Source organism: Oncorhynchus clarkii, chromosome 12 (assembly GCF_045791955.1).
Source record: "Oncorhynchus clarkii lewisi isolate Uvic-CL-2024 chromosome 12, UVic_Ocla_1.0, whole genome shotgun sequence".
Taxonomy (NCBI): domain Eukaryota; kingdom Metazoa; phylum Chordata; class Actinopteri; order Salmoniformes; family Salmonidae; genus Oncorhynchus; species Oncorhynchus clarkii.
Genome location: NC_092158.1, coordinates 58,519,733 through 58,535,486, shown reverse-complemented (window position 1 = coordinate 58,535,486; position 15,754 = coordinate 58,519,733). Strand labels below are relative to the sequence as shown.

The 15,754-nt window shown below is 43.7% G+C and overlaps 1 pseudogene; it reads left to right on the top strand.

The window, feature by feature from the left end:
- Window positions 1–1,620: 1,620 nt before the first annotated feature.
- Window positions 1,621–5,710, top strand: LOC139422490 (transcription elongation factor SPT4-like; annotated as a pseudogene).
- Window positions 5,711–15,754: the final 10,044 nt, after the last annotated feature.

The window sequence follows — 15,754 nt, the reverse complement described above, 5'->3', positions numbered from 1 at the left end:
TTCGGATGTGTCATCGCCCCCTGTCGTTCCATGTGTAAATCTATTGTAACAGTGCATTTCCACATAACATGATTGGGACGATGAAACAATGGATCCCCATTCATTTGAAATGGAGGGCATCGAAGTTGGCGGAGGGACTGTTGGGCGATGGGAACATGGACGAGGGTGCGTGAACAGGACAGGACCAAAGTAGGAGAAACCTGAACTTTATGCAAATACTCTGCGATATAGCAATGCTATTGAACAATCAAAGCTCACTATAGCTTCCAGCCCCAGCCTGCTTGCTAGCACCCACATGAGGGCAAAGCTAGCTTGGCTGTCTGAATTATCGTGTCATGTGCAGATGCACTGCAACTGTGAGCGACACCCTAAGGGTTTTATTGCCATTTGACTAAATTGCAGTAGCAAATGTGGATATTGATTCTAATGGTGGTAGAAGCCAAATCGAGGATGATGGGACTGTTGTCCAAAAAAATGGGAAACGGACCAAAGTTGTGTTGGAGAACAAAATGAAGAGCCCAGCTGGAGTCCCCATTTATCTTGTAGGAGTGCGTTTTTTTGAAGATGAGCAACTGGATGAAATGCCAAACTTGAGAAACCTGTTTCAGATATCCAAACTGGTGGAAGAGGTAGTGGGGTAAAGTAAAGGCTGTGAGGATCACGAGAAGTGGGCTTGTAAGTCCGAGGAACAGATAAATATGCCATGTTGTGCGTTGCTCTCCAGAGCAGGGCACCTGTAAAGGGGGTAATATCTGGCGTCTTGTGGGATGTCAATGTTGAACAAATTAAGAATATCCTTGGAGTGGTTTATTATGTACGTCGGATGAATTGTGTGGTGATTGGAGTAAAAGTAAAGAGTGTCTGTTCTTCTGTTTTGATATGGAATCCCTCCCTGCCTGGGTGAAGTTAGGGTATGTGAATCATCATGTCCGAGCGTTCGTCCCAAGATAGATGCAGTGTAATCTTAGTATGGCTTTTGGACATGTCAAGTGTCTGTAGTACAGAGAAGCTAAAATGTGGAAGTTGTGGAAAAGAAGATCATGTTGAAAGAGGAAGATCATGTTGAAGTGTTGCAATTGTGGTGGGAACCAAGAAGCATCTTTGAAATGCCCGAAGAGGGCGAAAGAGAATGAGGTTGCCTGAGTCAGGGCAGTCCAGAGAATTTCCTATGTAGAGGCTGGCAAAAGGGTTAAGGGAACGAATGGTCCTCCTGAAGACTCCACGGAGTTGGATAGGCTGCAGAGTTGGCCTCTCATCAGCAGGATCCAGATATGTTGCATGTTAAGTAGGTGGACTTTGTGGCTTTTATGGAAATGGAAGTGCCTCCATCTCCCAGCAGGGCCTGAGAGGGCAGTGCCTCCCTCTCAGGCCCTGCCAGCCGCAAAGTCATACACCCTGCCTATTGCTACAATTTCTCTTTTTTAAATGGGATTTTAAACCTAACTATATTTAACCCTAACCACACTCCTAACTGTATCCCTAACCTTGAATATAGACGTTGTGTCTGTGCTATCTAAACCGAGGTTTGAAGCGATTACGGGCCTTTCGAAGCTCAAAACAAGGGTTTTGAAACTTGATTTTGCAGGTAGATTCTTGAAATATCAACTGTTATTTGTCTCGATGGCTTTGGAGACTTGTCCCAAGGACCTCCACCATTTGGGGGCATGCCTTCTGTGTTCTCTTGTGAAGGTAAATACAAATACTATGCTGGCAAGCTAATGTTAGCAAAGTCAAACACTTGGCAGTGGCATGCATTTGTAAACAGTAATTTACATGAGGTTTCCTAGCTAACATTAATTACTATTTATCGAATGTAACTTTTTAAAAAGCTTGCTACTATCTATTCAACGTAAAGCTTGCTGAAATGTTTGTGTGTAATATAACTCTGGTCTAGGGCATGTGGAAATGTGCATGGCTAACTATATGTGTAATCATTCAATCCATCTTTCTCTTGTCCCTAAACAGACTATTGACCAGTTTGAATATGATGGCTGTGACAACTGAGTCATACCTTCAGATGAAGGGGAATCGAGAGATGGTATGAGTGTACAAGTTCCTCGTTTGATGGGTAAGCTCTCTACTTGTAATTGATTACTTTTCGGAGATGGACAGTTCTGGACAGTGAGTGTGTGTTAAACTGTTTTGTCTCTGTTTACATGGTGATAGCCCAGATGAGTCCAGAGGACAGCTGGCTGGCCAAGTGGTAGAGAATCAGTACGTTTGTTGTCACGGTTTATCCTGTTGGACTATGACTTTCTTTCAAACGTCACCTTGAAGTTTCATTTCATTCTGTTGTAGTGCTATTGTGTTAGTTTTCACTTTTTCTTGTTCAGGTAACTTCAAACCAGGTGTCTATGCTGTGACGGTGACAGGGCGGTTACCTCCAGGTATGTCACGTTCAAAGGCAGTTAATTGTATATTCTCAATACTCGACCAGGGCTCTAAAGTGCTACCATTTTGGTCGCATATGCTCCTAGATACACAACATAACCAAATGTATGTGGACACCTACTCATCAAACATTCCAAAATCATGGGCATTAACGTGGAGTTGGTTCCCCCCTTTGCTGCTATAACAGCCTCCACTCTTCTGGGAAGGCTTTCCACTAGATGTTGAAACATTGCTGTGGTGACTTGCTTCCATTCAGCCACAAGAGCATTCGTGAGGTTGGGCTCGCAGTCAGCGTTCCAATTCATCCCAAAGATTTTCATTGGGGTTGAGGTCAGGGCACTGGCCATGCTTGTAAAGTTCTTCCACACCAATCTCCACAAACTATTTCTATATGGACCTTGCTTTGGGCCTTCCCCGAAATGTTGCCAGAACAGAATAGTCTAAATTGTCATTGCATGCTATAGCGTTAAGATTTCCCTTCACTGGAACTAAGGGGCCTAGACCGAACCATGAAAAACAGCTCCAGACCATTATGCCTCCTCCACCAAACTTTATAGTTGGCGGATGCCAGGAGGACACTACCTGCCCCATGGAGAAAGTAGAGTCCTCCTGGCAACCCAGATTTGTCTGTCGGACTGCCAGATGGTGACGCATGATTCATCACTCCAGAGAGCGCATTTCCACTGCTCGAGAGTCCAATGGCGGCGAGATTTACAACGCTCCAGCCGACGCTTGGCGTTGCGCGTGGTGATCTTAGGCTTGTGTGCGGCTGCTCGGCCACGGAAGCTCATTTCATGAAGCTCTCGACGAACAGTTCTTGTTCTGACGTTGCTTCTAGAGGCAGTTTGGAACTAAGTAGTGAGTGTTGCAACCGAGGACAGACAATTTTTATGCGCTTCAGCACTCGGCGGCCCCGTTCTGTGAGCTTTTGTCGCCTACCACTTTGCGGCTGAGCTGTTGTTGCTTCTAGACGTTTCCACTTCACAATAACACCACTTATAGTTGACCGGGGTAGCTCTAGCAGGGCTGACATTTTACAAACTGACTTGTTGGAAAGGTGGCATCCAATGACAGTGCTACGTTGAAAGTCGCTGAGAGCTATTCTACTGCCAACGTTTTTCAATGGAGATTGCATGGCTGTGTGCTTGATTTTATACACCTGTGGGTGTGGCTGAAATAGACGACTCCGCTAATACTTTAAAAGATTTTTGTTGTGCGACCTGTATTTTGTTGTGCGACCTGACATTTTAAGTTGGGAGCACCAGTGCAACCAGGAAAAAAAAAAATCACCCAGATAATAATTGTGGAAATGATGGGCTTCACTGTGCAGTTGTTTCCGAGTGCCCTAGAGAAAAAAGCAAGCGCAGATTTGTTCAATCCAAAGCTTAGCTACATGTAAAGAATATTAAAGAATGCATTAGTGATTTGTAATCCTTGCAACTTTCTGAAGACGTAAAGCCATGGGAATGCGTCAGTCTTCCACTTTGTTTAGCCAATTAGCGATGCCAAAACATTTATTTTGGCCTCCCGGGTGGCGCAGTGGTTAAGGGTGCTGTACTGCAGTGCCAGCTGTGCCATCAGAGTCCCTGGGTTCGCGCCCAGGCTCTGTCGTAACCGGCCGCGACTGGGAGGTCCGTCGTCCGGGTTAGGGAGGGCTTGGTCGGTAGGGATCTCCTTGATTTCCTGGCAGAATGGTATCATGATTTTTATCAGTCAGGTGGTCTTTTGTTTAGCAAACTCTGCTATTGTGCATGCAGTATCCTACATAAACATTGACAGACAAATTAAATTAAAGGGCAACTTGTTTTTCTTCCCCCAGATCTCAAAAGGAAATGTGGTTTAAGCATTTTTGTTGACTTAGAACATCCAATTTAGTAGTTTTTCTATTAAAAGTGTGATTTTTAAAGAGAAAATCTGAAAAAAATGTGGTGGAACCCGAAACCTGAAAAAACAACCAAGAACTTTATTATGGCTGGTAAGTGTTTGGTAGATTTATTCACCTGCCACAGTGGCTGGTGGACCAAAAACTTAGTTTTTAGGCCCTGTTCATAAACCATGTCGCGGGTCATTCCAAAACCACTTGCAGGCATTTGTTTACACTTTGTTCAGTCATGCTAGCTAGGTATAGCTGGTTACTTTACCAGTATAGCTGGTTACTTTATTAAACATTTGCGGGCACAGAAACAAATGGAAAGGGGTAGATTCTTTAGAAGATCAGAGAGTAAATTACTGATCTCTTATATCTCAACTGATTACATTTTTGGGGGGGCTTTGATGTGCTAAATGTAATGTTGAGCTCTTTGTGTTTTTGTGCATAAACGTTAACAAGAGTTCTGTCCGTAGTGCCGAATGCACAGTGTACTTTTCCCTCCGTGTAGTTCATTGCACCAAAAGGAGAACACGGATGTGGTTTATTTCTGTGCGTGTTAAAAAAGTAAAATAAGTAGCATATCTGGACATGATTTACAGTAGATATATCTGTCAACACAGTCATACACATGATGTATAATCCTGTAATATGATTCTGGCCCACAATGGCAAAAATATATTCTAATGTGAAAAGTACACTGCCCTCCATTGAAAATAATTGCCCAGACCTGCCCCTAGACCCACTTCAATTTGCTTACCACCCCAATAGATCCACAGACGATGCAATCGCCATCACACTGCACACTGCCTTACCCCATCTAGACAAGAGGAATACATATGGAAGAATGCTGTTCATTGACTATAGCTCAGCGTTTTACACCATAGTACCCTCCAAGCTCACCATTAAGCTCGAGGCCCTGGGACTGAACCCCGCCCTGTGCAGCTGGGTCCTGGACTTCCTGACGGGCCTCCCGCAAGTGGTGAAGGTAGGAAACAACACCTCCACTTCGCTGATCCTCAACACTGGGGCCCCACAAGGGTGCGTGCTCATCCCCCTCCTGTACTCCGTGTTCACCCATGCATGGCCAAGCACGCCTCCAACTCAATCATCAAGTTTGCAGATGACACAACAGTAGTAGGCTTGATTACCAACAATGATGAAACAGCCTACAGGGAGGTGGTGAGGGCTCTGGGAATGTGGTGCCAGGAAAATAACCTATCACTCAACATCAACAAAACAAAGGAGATGATCGTGGACTTCAGGAAACAGCAGAGGGAGCACCCCCTTATCCACATTGACGGGACTGCAGTGGAGAAGGTGGAAAGCTTCAAGTTCCTCGGCGTACACGTCACTGACAAACATAAATGGTCCACTCACAGAGACAGTGTGGTGAAGAAGGTGCAACAGTGCCTGTTCAACCTCAGGAGGCTGAAGAAATCAGGAGGCTAAAATCCTCAAACTTTTACAGATGCACAATCGAGAGCATCCTGTCGGACTGTATCACCTGGTACGGCAACTGCACCGCCCACAACCGCAAGGCTCTCCAGAGGGTGGTCCGGTCTGCACAACGCATCACCAGGGGCAAACTACCTGCCCTCTAGGACATCGACAACACCTGATGTCACAGGAAGGCCAAAAAGATCATCAAGGACAACAACCACCCGAGCCACTGCCTGTTCAACCCGTTATCATCCAGAAGGCGAGATCAGTGCAGGTACATCATAGCTGGGACCGAGAGACTGAAAAACAGCTTCTATCTCAAAGCCATCAGACTATTGAATAGCCATCACTAGCACATAGAAGCTGCTGCCTATATACATACACTTGAAATCACTTGTCACTTTAATAAATGGAATACTAGTCACTTTAATAATGTTTACATATCTTGTATTACCCATCTCATATGTATATACTGTATCCTATACTATTCTACTGTACCTTATTTTAATGCCGCTCTTACATTGCTTGTCCATATTTTTATATTCTTAATTCCATTCCATAGATTTGGGTATATGTTGTGTAATTGTTAGATTGTTAGCACTGTCGGAGCTAAAACCACAATAACATCTGCTAAACATCTTTGTGACCAATAAAATTTGATTTGATATGCACTATACACACACACGTACACATGGGTTATGTATTGTAGATATGTGGTAGTGGTGGAGTAGGGGCCTGAGGGCACACAGTGTGTTGTGAAATCTGTGAATGTATTGTAATGTTTTTTAAATTGTATAAATGCCTTCATTTTGCTGGACCCCAGGAAGAGTAGCTGCTGCCTTGCCAGCAGCTAATGGGGATCCATAATAAATACATTCATAGTACTGCAGTAGATATACCAAGAGCCTTATGAAACCATTTTAAAGACAGAATAACAATACAAAATGAACAAGGGCTAGTTTATGCTGGCTAAGGTGTTTGAGTGTAATCATGTTGGCCATATTGGATTCAGAATTAAATTGATTCACACCAACTGTCCTTATAGGCATGAGTGTTGTACACACCTCGGTGTTTCCGGCGCCGACAGAGATGGCCGCCTCGCTTCGCGTTCCTAGGAAACTATGCAGTTTTTTGTTTTTTTACGTGTTATTTCTTACATTAGTACCCCAGGTCATCTTAGGTTTCATTACATACAGTCGAGAAGAACTACTGAATATAAGATCAGCGTCAACTCACCATCAGTACGACCAAGAATATGTTTTTCGCGACGCGGATCCTGTGTTCTGCCTTACAAACAGGACAACGGAGTGGATCCCATGCAGCGACCCAAAAAAAACGACTCCGAAAAAGAGGGAAACGAGGCGGTCTTCTGGTCAGACTCCGGAGACGGGCACACCGGGCACCACTCCCTAGCATTCTTCTTGCCAATGTCCAGTCTCTTGACAACAAGGTTGATGAAATCCGAGCAAGGGTAGCATTCCAGAGGGACATCAGAGACTGTAACGTTCTTTGCTTCACGGAAACATGGCTCACTGGAGAGACGCTATCCGAGGCGGTGCAGCCAACGGGTTTCTCCACGCATCGCGCCGACAGAAACAAACATCTTTCTGGTAAGAAGAGGGGCGGCGACGTATGCCTTATGGCTAACGTGACATGGTGTGATGAAAGAAACATACAGGAACTCAAATCCTTCTGTTCACCTGATTTAGAATTCCTCACAATCAAATGTAGACCGCATTATCTACCAAGAGAATTCTCTTCGATTATAATCACAGCCGTATATATCCCCCCCAAGCAGACACATCGATGTCTCTGAATGAACTTTATTTAACTCTTTGCAAACTGGAAACAATTTATCCGGAGGCTGCATTCATTGTAGCTGGGGATTTTAACAAGGCTAATCTGAAAACAAGACTCCCTAAATTTTATCAGCATATCGATTTCGCAACCAGGGGTGGAAAGACCTTGGATCATTGTTACTCTAACTTCCGCGACGCATATAAGGCCCTGCCCCGCCCCCCTTTCGGAAAAGCTGACCACGACTCCATTTTGTTGATCCCTGCCTACAGACAGAAACTAAAACAAGAGGCTCCCACGCTGAGGTCTGTCCAACGGCTGGTCCGACCAAGCTGACTCCACACTCCAAGACTGCTTCCATCACGTGGACTGGGATATGTTTCGTATTGCGTCAGATAACAATATTGACGTATACGCTGATTCGGTGTGCGAGTTCATTAGAACGTGCGTTGAAGATGTCGTTCCCATAGCAACGATTAAAACATTCCCTAACCAGAAACCGTGGATTGATGGCAGCATTCGCGTGAAACTGAAAGCGCGAACCACTGCTTTTAATCAGGGCAAGGTGTCTGGTAACATGACCGAAAACAAACAGTGCAGCTATTCCCTCCGCAAGGCTATCAAACAAGCTAAGCGTCAGTACAGAGACAAAGTAGAATCTCAATTCAACGGCTCAGACACAAGAGGCATGTGGCAGGGTCTACAGTCAATCACGGACTACAGGAAGAAATCCAGCCCAGTCACAGGATGTCTTGCTCCCAGGCAGACTAAATAACTTTTTTGCCCGCTTTGAGGACAATACAGTGTCACTGACACGGCCTGCAACGAAAACATGTGGTCTCTCCTTCACTGCAGCCGAGGTGAGTAAGACATTTAAACGTGTTAACCCTCGCAAGGCTGCAGGCCCAGACGGCATCCCCAGCCGCGCCCTCAGAGCATGCGCAGACCAGCTGGCCGGTGTGTTTACGGACATATTCAATCAATCCCTATACCAGTCTGCTGTTCCCACATGCTTCAAGAGGGCCACCATTGTTCCTGTTCCCAAGAAAGCTAAGGTAACTGAGCTAAACGACTACCAGCACTCACTTCCGTCATCATGAAGTGCTTTGAGAGACTAGTCAAGGACCATATCACCTCCACCCTACCTGACACCCTAGACCCACTCCAATTTGCTTACCGCCCAAATAGGTCCACAGACGATGCAATCTCAACCACACTGCACACTGCCCTAACCCATCTGGACAAGAGGAATACCTATGTGAGAATGCTGTTCATTGACTACAGCTCGGCATTCAACACCATAGTACCCTCCAAGCTCGTCATCAAGCTCGAGACCCTGGGTCTCGACCCCGCCCTGCGCAACTGGGTACTGGACTTCCTGACGGGCCGCCCCCAGGTGGTGAGGGTAGGCAACAACATCTCCTCCCCGCTGATCCTCAACACTGGGGCCCCACAAGGGTGCGTTCTGAGCCCTCTCCTGTACTCCCTGTTCACCCACGACTGCGTGGCCACGCACGCCTCCAACTCAATCATCAAGTTTGCGGACGACACAACAGTGGTAGGCTTGATTACCAACAACGACGAGACGGCCTACAGGGAGGATGTGAGGGCCCTCGGAGTGTGGTGTCAGGAAAATAACCTCACACTCAACGTCAACAAAACTAAGGAGATGATTGTGGACTTCAGGAAACAGCAGAGGGAACACCACCCTATCCACATCGATGGAACAGTAGTGGAGAGGGTAGCAAGTTTTAAGTTCCTCGGCATACACATCACAGACAAACTGAATTGGTCCACTGACACAGACAGCATTGTGAAGAAGGCGCAGCAGCGCCTCTTCAACCTCAGGAGCCTGAAGAAATTCGGCTTGTCACCAAAAGCACTCACAAACTTCTACAGATGCACAATCGAGAGCATCCTGGCGGGCTGTATCACCGCCTGGTACGGCAACTGCTCCGCCCTCAACCGTAAGGCTCTCCAGAGGGTAGTGAGGTCTGCACAACGCATCACAGGGAGCAAACTACCTGCCCTCCAGGACACCTACACCACCCGATGTTACAGGAAGGCCATAAAGATCATCAAGGACATCAACCACCCGAGCCACTGCCTGTTCACCCCGCTATCATCCAGAAGGCGAGGTCAGTACAGGTGCATCAAAGCTGGGACCGAGAGACTGAAAAACAGCTTCTATCTCAAGGCCATCAGACTGTTAAACAGCCACCACTAACATTGAGTGGCTGCTGCCAACACACTGACACTGACTCAACTCCAGCCACTTTAATAATGGGAATTGATGGGAAATGATGTAAATATATCACTAGCCACTTTAAACAATGCTACCTTATATAATGTTACTTACCCTACATTATTCATCTCATATGCATACGTATATGCTGTACTCTATATCATCGACTGTATCCTTATGTAATACATGTATCACTAGCCACTTTAACTATGCCACTTTGTTTACATACTCATCTCATATGTATATACTGTACTCGATACCATCTACTGTATCTTGCCTATGCTGCTCTGTACCATCACTCATTCATATATCCTTATGTACATATTCTTTATCCCCTTACACTGTGTATAAGACAGTAGTTTTGGAATTGTTAGTTAGATTACTTGTTGGTTATTACTGCATTGTCGGAACTAGAAGCACAAGCATTTCGCTACACTCGCATTAACATCTGCTAACCATGTGTATGTGACAAATAAAATTCGATTTTTTTTTTTTTTTTTTGATCAGTGTTTCTTATTTACAAAATTCAGTTTTTATGGCAGCCATATTTGATTTTGGACGCAAAACTGGATTTGAGACACACGTATTTGACCCTCTTCTCACACTCTCACGGCACACCTCATATCTAACGCATTGAAAAGTACTACATTTATTTGGCTAATTAGTCCATTGTATAGTCAGCGTGTTAACTTTTCAACTGTGCTCCAAATCGTTTTGAAATCGTAGCATCTGCGCCTGCGATTAAACATCACGAGCGGAACCTCTAATTGTCCCGTCTTGCCACAACACTGTGAACTACATTGAAGCATATGATTGGTCTAGTTATGTAAGGGATCAAGGGGATTGGGTGCATGTTTTAAAGAAACGCCCTTCAAAATTGCAGCGGTGAATGGAGAGAGAGAACCTTCTCCACTGAGCGTATACAATTGTAAAAAGAGTAGCACGGTAGCGCTGTTTATGAACAATGTTGTCAAGAAAATGAGGTGCGGTAAACCGTGGGGTGTTGGGTTGAGCGTGCAGAGATTGACAGAGACAGGGAGGTTTTAGTCCGCAAAAACAAATTTAAGACAGAAAACAAACATAATAAAGAAAATCACTTAGGTTTGGCTTGGTGTCGGTGTCTCTCGCGTTGTGCCACCGTGCTCCTTTTATTTGGCCTCCACGGCTGGTTGGCACTTTTCTCTAATTACCTCCATTTAGAGCGGTCCGTGTCGGGGTGCCCAGCTCCCGTAATCCCAGCAGAGGGAGCCAACGTCGCCTCACGTAGGTTGCTGTTACTCCCGTCCCTATTGCAGAACGCAGCCTTTTGACAGCATGTACTAAAATCATTGTAATCCACACTTGCATTAGTCCCCTCGTTTGGGGATTGACATTTAGGCTGGGACAACGAAAAGGCAGCAGACAGACCTACAGTATATTTTATCAGGGAACTTTGGTATAGTAAACTGATTTGTAACTATGAAAATCATCCAAAAGTGTAAGTTTGATTCTAAAGGGGGAACAATAAATAGAACAGTTATTTGGTAAGGGTGTACGGGCAGATTTATGTAATCTTGTCTTCTGGAGATTTTATTATCTTTATTTACCTGATCAGTGGAATATAAAGGTAATTAGTGTACTTGTCAGCAAGACATTACCATTATTCCTCACACTTTTTAAATTTTCCACTTCTTTCCAATTTTGCCAGTGTAATCACATATTTAAAAAATATGATATGCCTATGAGGCTTTGTATATCTTTTGCAGACATTCATGGACAGTTTTTAATAAGTCATACAAATAAGCATTGGATATTACATGCTCCAGGCCTGAGATATAATTTGACAATTTTCGATTTTTCTTGAATGTTTGGTGATTTTGAGAAATGTAGTGCATGAACTGCCCTCTCTTGACAGGTTTGTTGTGGTGCCATATTATTTCCATTTTTTAATAATGGATTTAATGGTGCCCCATATGGGATCAAAGTTTCCACTATTCTTTTATAACCCAACCCTGATCTGTACTTCTCCACAACTTTGTCCCTGACCTGGTTGGAGAGCTCCTTGGTTTTCATGGTGCCGCATGCTTGGTGGTGTTGCAGACTCTGGGGGCCTTTCAGACAGGTGTAGATGTACTGAGATCATGTGACAGAGATTGTACACAGGTGGACTTTATATAACTAATGATGGGACTTCTGAAGGTAATTGGTTGCACCAGATCATATTTAGGGCCTTCATAGCAAAGGGGGTGAATACATATGCACACACCACTTTTCTGTTTAAATTTATTTTGAATTTCTTTCATTTCACTTCACCAATTTGGACTATTTTGTGTATGTCCATTACATGAAATCCAAATAAAAAATCAATTTAAATTCCAGGTTGTAAGGCAATAAAATAGGAAAAATGCCAAGGGGGATGAATACTTTTGCAAGGCACTATATCTGATATTATGAGAATATGACAACCATGTACTGGGTATGTTTCTATCAGAAGTAACGCTACCACTTAGGCCATGTTTCGGCTATACATTAGGACTGTTACGATGTGCTCTGAGAGTCGGGAAGCAAGTTCAGGGAGTGAGAGTTTTAATAAATAAACACAAAACATAATACAAAATAAGAAACACAACCAACGCACAGAACTGACACAGGAACATAAACAATAACGCCTGGGGAAGGAACCAAAGGGAGTGTAATCAGGGAGGTGATGGAGTCCAGGTGAGTCTGGTTGATGTGCAGGTGCGTTTAACGATGGTGACATGTGTGCGCCATAACGAGCAGCCTGGAGACCAAGAGGCGGAGAGGGAGCACCCATGACAATTACAGATAGAAATGCAATGACGAGAGCTGATGTGATTACTAATCAGAGACATGTTTGTTCTACATTGTTTATGAACAGGAATGTTCTCATGGAAGGTGTCTAGAACATTAATATTGTATATTCTGAAATCAGGGCAACCATGTTCTGTGTATGTTTAGTGGAACGATGATGGAATATTACAGATAGAGATGCAATGACAAGAGCTGATGTGATTCCTAATCAGAATGTTCTACATGGTTTATGTAACTACCCCTCAGAAAACTGGATACATGAATGTTCTTGCAACGTCCCATAAAACGCATCTACATTAATGTTGCATATTCTGTTGCATGTACTTATTGGGCCAGTATTAGGACCTGTCCAGAAGCAACCTTAACCTCTTCCTCCCTAGGCACTTGTGTATATCTGATACAACTTCATATGTGTAAGCAATAGGATGAATGCACTTTGAAGTAAATCTCAGCTCTGTTAAAAGTACACTCAAGAAACACATTTATTGATCATAGTGATTCAGGAGTATCATTAAAACAGGTTAATATGCCCCACCAACATTAGATAACTATACAGAAGCCCCTTAAATTGTTGAAATAAGTCAATCAAATCACTGATGAGAGAATAGTCAAATTAGCTGGTAAATGACACTGACATGGTGGAGAAGCAGGAAGATCTGAATGCCTTGAACCAAGAGGTTGTGAGTTCAAATCCCAGGTGAGAACACGTTGAATAATAATTACTATATAAATGAACATGCATAATGTTTTAATGTATGTCACATATGTACATTGAAAACACAATGTTAATGGCACAATGTGTGACTCTCCCTTACCAAAAGAGCTGTGAATGGCTCAGTGGTCCACCAATCAGGGCCTTGATGGTCTATATATGTTTGGTGGAACGTTGATGGAATATTCTCAGATAGAAATGCAATGACAAGAGCTGATGTGATTCCTAATTAGAGACACATGTTTGTTCTACATGGTTTATGTAACTAACCCTCAGAAAACATGAATGTTCTTGCAATGTCCTATAAAATGCAACTAGAACATTAATGTTGCGTATTCTGAGAACATTGTTACCACATTCTAGATAACTTCTGTTTGAAATTAAGGGAATGTTCTCCTAACTTTAGCACCAAACACATGCTAAAAAGGTTCTCAGAAGGTTTTTGCTAACATAGATAGAATGTTCCCCTAACTAATGGAAAACTGCATGTGTAAGATGATATATATATTTTTATACTTCTATCACATTTTGCATGGTCCTTCTGATTACATACTAGATGTATAGTTTAGGGCATTCTGAGTCATTTCACGAAAGCTGGTGGGTGAAAACAAAAAAAACATGTGAACCAGCTATCAGCGTCTCGGTACAGAAACCCTTGTCAACCGCAGGGTAGGCAGGCGCTGTCGGGAAGGCTCATTCTGTTGTCAGCTCCACCTATGTGGTCATGCCACCAACCCCTGCAGAAGAGATCATCATACTCCGCCTTCCTCTGCGAACGAAAGCGCATCCTCTTTTGTCTGCCGCTCACACGGACACACAGGCCTACAAGGTCTCATTGGTGGCTGAGGCTGCTATGAATGGTTTTGCCCTTATTTGGACATGTATACGCTTCTATCAGTATATTGAAGGGGAATGTCTCAATTCAATCCATTGTTGGATTGTGTCTTTTTTATGTCTAGCTGAGGTTGTAACTTCTGGGTTATCTATCAAACTCATCTTATGGTATGAACACATAATGAAGAAACAAGCTGAAAGATATCTCAGTAGAGGCTTCGACATGATTTATGTCTGGGCCAAAGCTGTTATTGTACCCTCACTGCTTAGGTTTACAGTAAACTTGGCAGCAAGAAGGGAGGGTCGATATTAAAGAAGGTGATAAAGGCAGCAAGGGTGATTCTGAACATTACAACAGCAGGACGCACGTGCACGTACATGTGCTGTTGCTCGTGACTCTGTTTCATAAGAGCTGATGAAACTTCCTCTTTTTAGCAGTATTCAGAACAGCTACAGAACTGAGAGAATGGGGGTTCTACTAAGTAAATGGAGGATATAATATCTTACCTAAACATTTTTGCTAGGAAATAAACTTCTAAACCAAATTTTATTTGAAACGAAACTTCAGACGAGTCAGGTTAGCCATTGCTTGGACGTATAGACAGACAGTGGTTGGAGGATTGGAGGGCAGAAGTGGGGCAGCAGGACTATCCAGTGGCAGGGTGGTTTGGTGTCGACACATGACTAAATGAAACTGGGTGTACATCCCAAATGGCACCCTATTCCCTATATAGTGCACAACTTTTGATCAGAGCCTAAGGGTCCAAGTCAAAAGTTGTGCACTACATAGACAATAGGGTGTCAATTGAGGCACATCGTGTGAGAGGACCAGGGAGAGCAGGGGCATGGAGGGGAAATGGCTGCCGGCCCAGATAAGGTCTATCTCGCTAGGGCTAGTGTGGGTCTTTGAAAGCCCCCCGCCTTGTGTTCATCAAACAGACAGGCACTGATCACTTCCCTTCTGGCACTCACACAGACGCCTAACAACTGGAAGCCAGGGTCCTTGTTATAGTACCCATACCATACACATACATATATGGTCTATATCCCGACTCACACATATGACCTCAATCTCACAACATATTTGCCATTGTCAAATAAAAACGGATTGATACAAAGTTCAAGGTATTCCGTGTCTGATGTACAGTCTGTATTTGTTCGTCATTATATGATATTGATTTCCCATGAATTATTCATCCGTTGGACATCTGGTTAATTCTAAAACATTACTTGACATAAAAAATGATTGTGGCTGAAGATTAAAACAGATATTCTCATCGAAGGCCAGTCTGGCATGTAAGCAGCACAAGAGAGACTAGTTTTCAGAAAGGCCATTGTTTTTTCTTTCAGCAGCACAAGGGAACTATAGCTGTGTTTGAGTACACATCCTAATCGCACTAACCATACTATTTGTGACAGAAATTGAGTACGTAGTATGCTTATTGGTCATAGTATGGATATAGGTAGAATGCAAAAAGTTCCTGGATGACGTACTACATTCGCCAAAAAACGACGTTTACAAGCAGTGGACACAAGTTCTGTGCTTTTAGGGCCCATAATGCAATTCTACAGAAAATGGGCTTGGCTTCACAATGTTTTATGACTTTATGACTGAAAATGGTGGAAAATATGCAGTCGAAGTCCAACAAGAGCG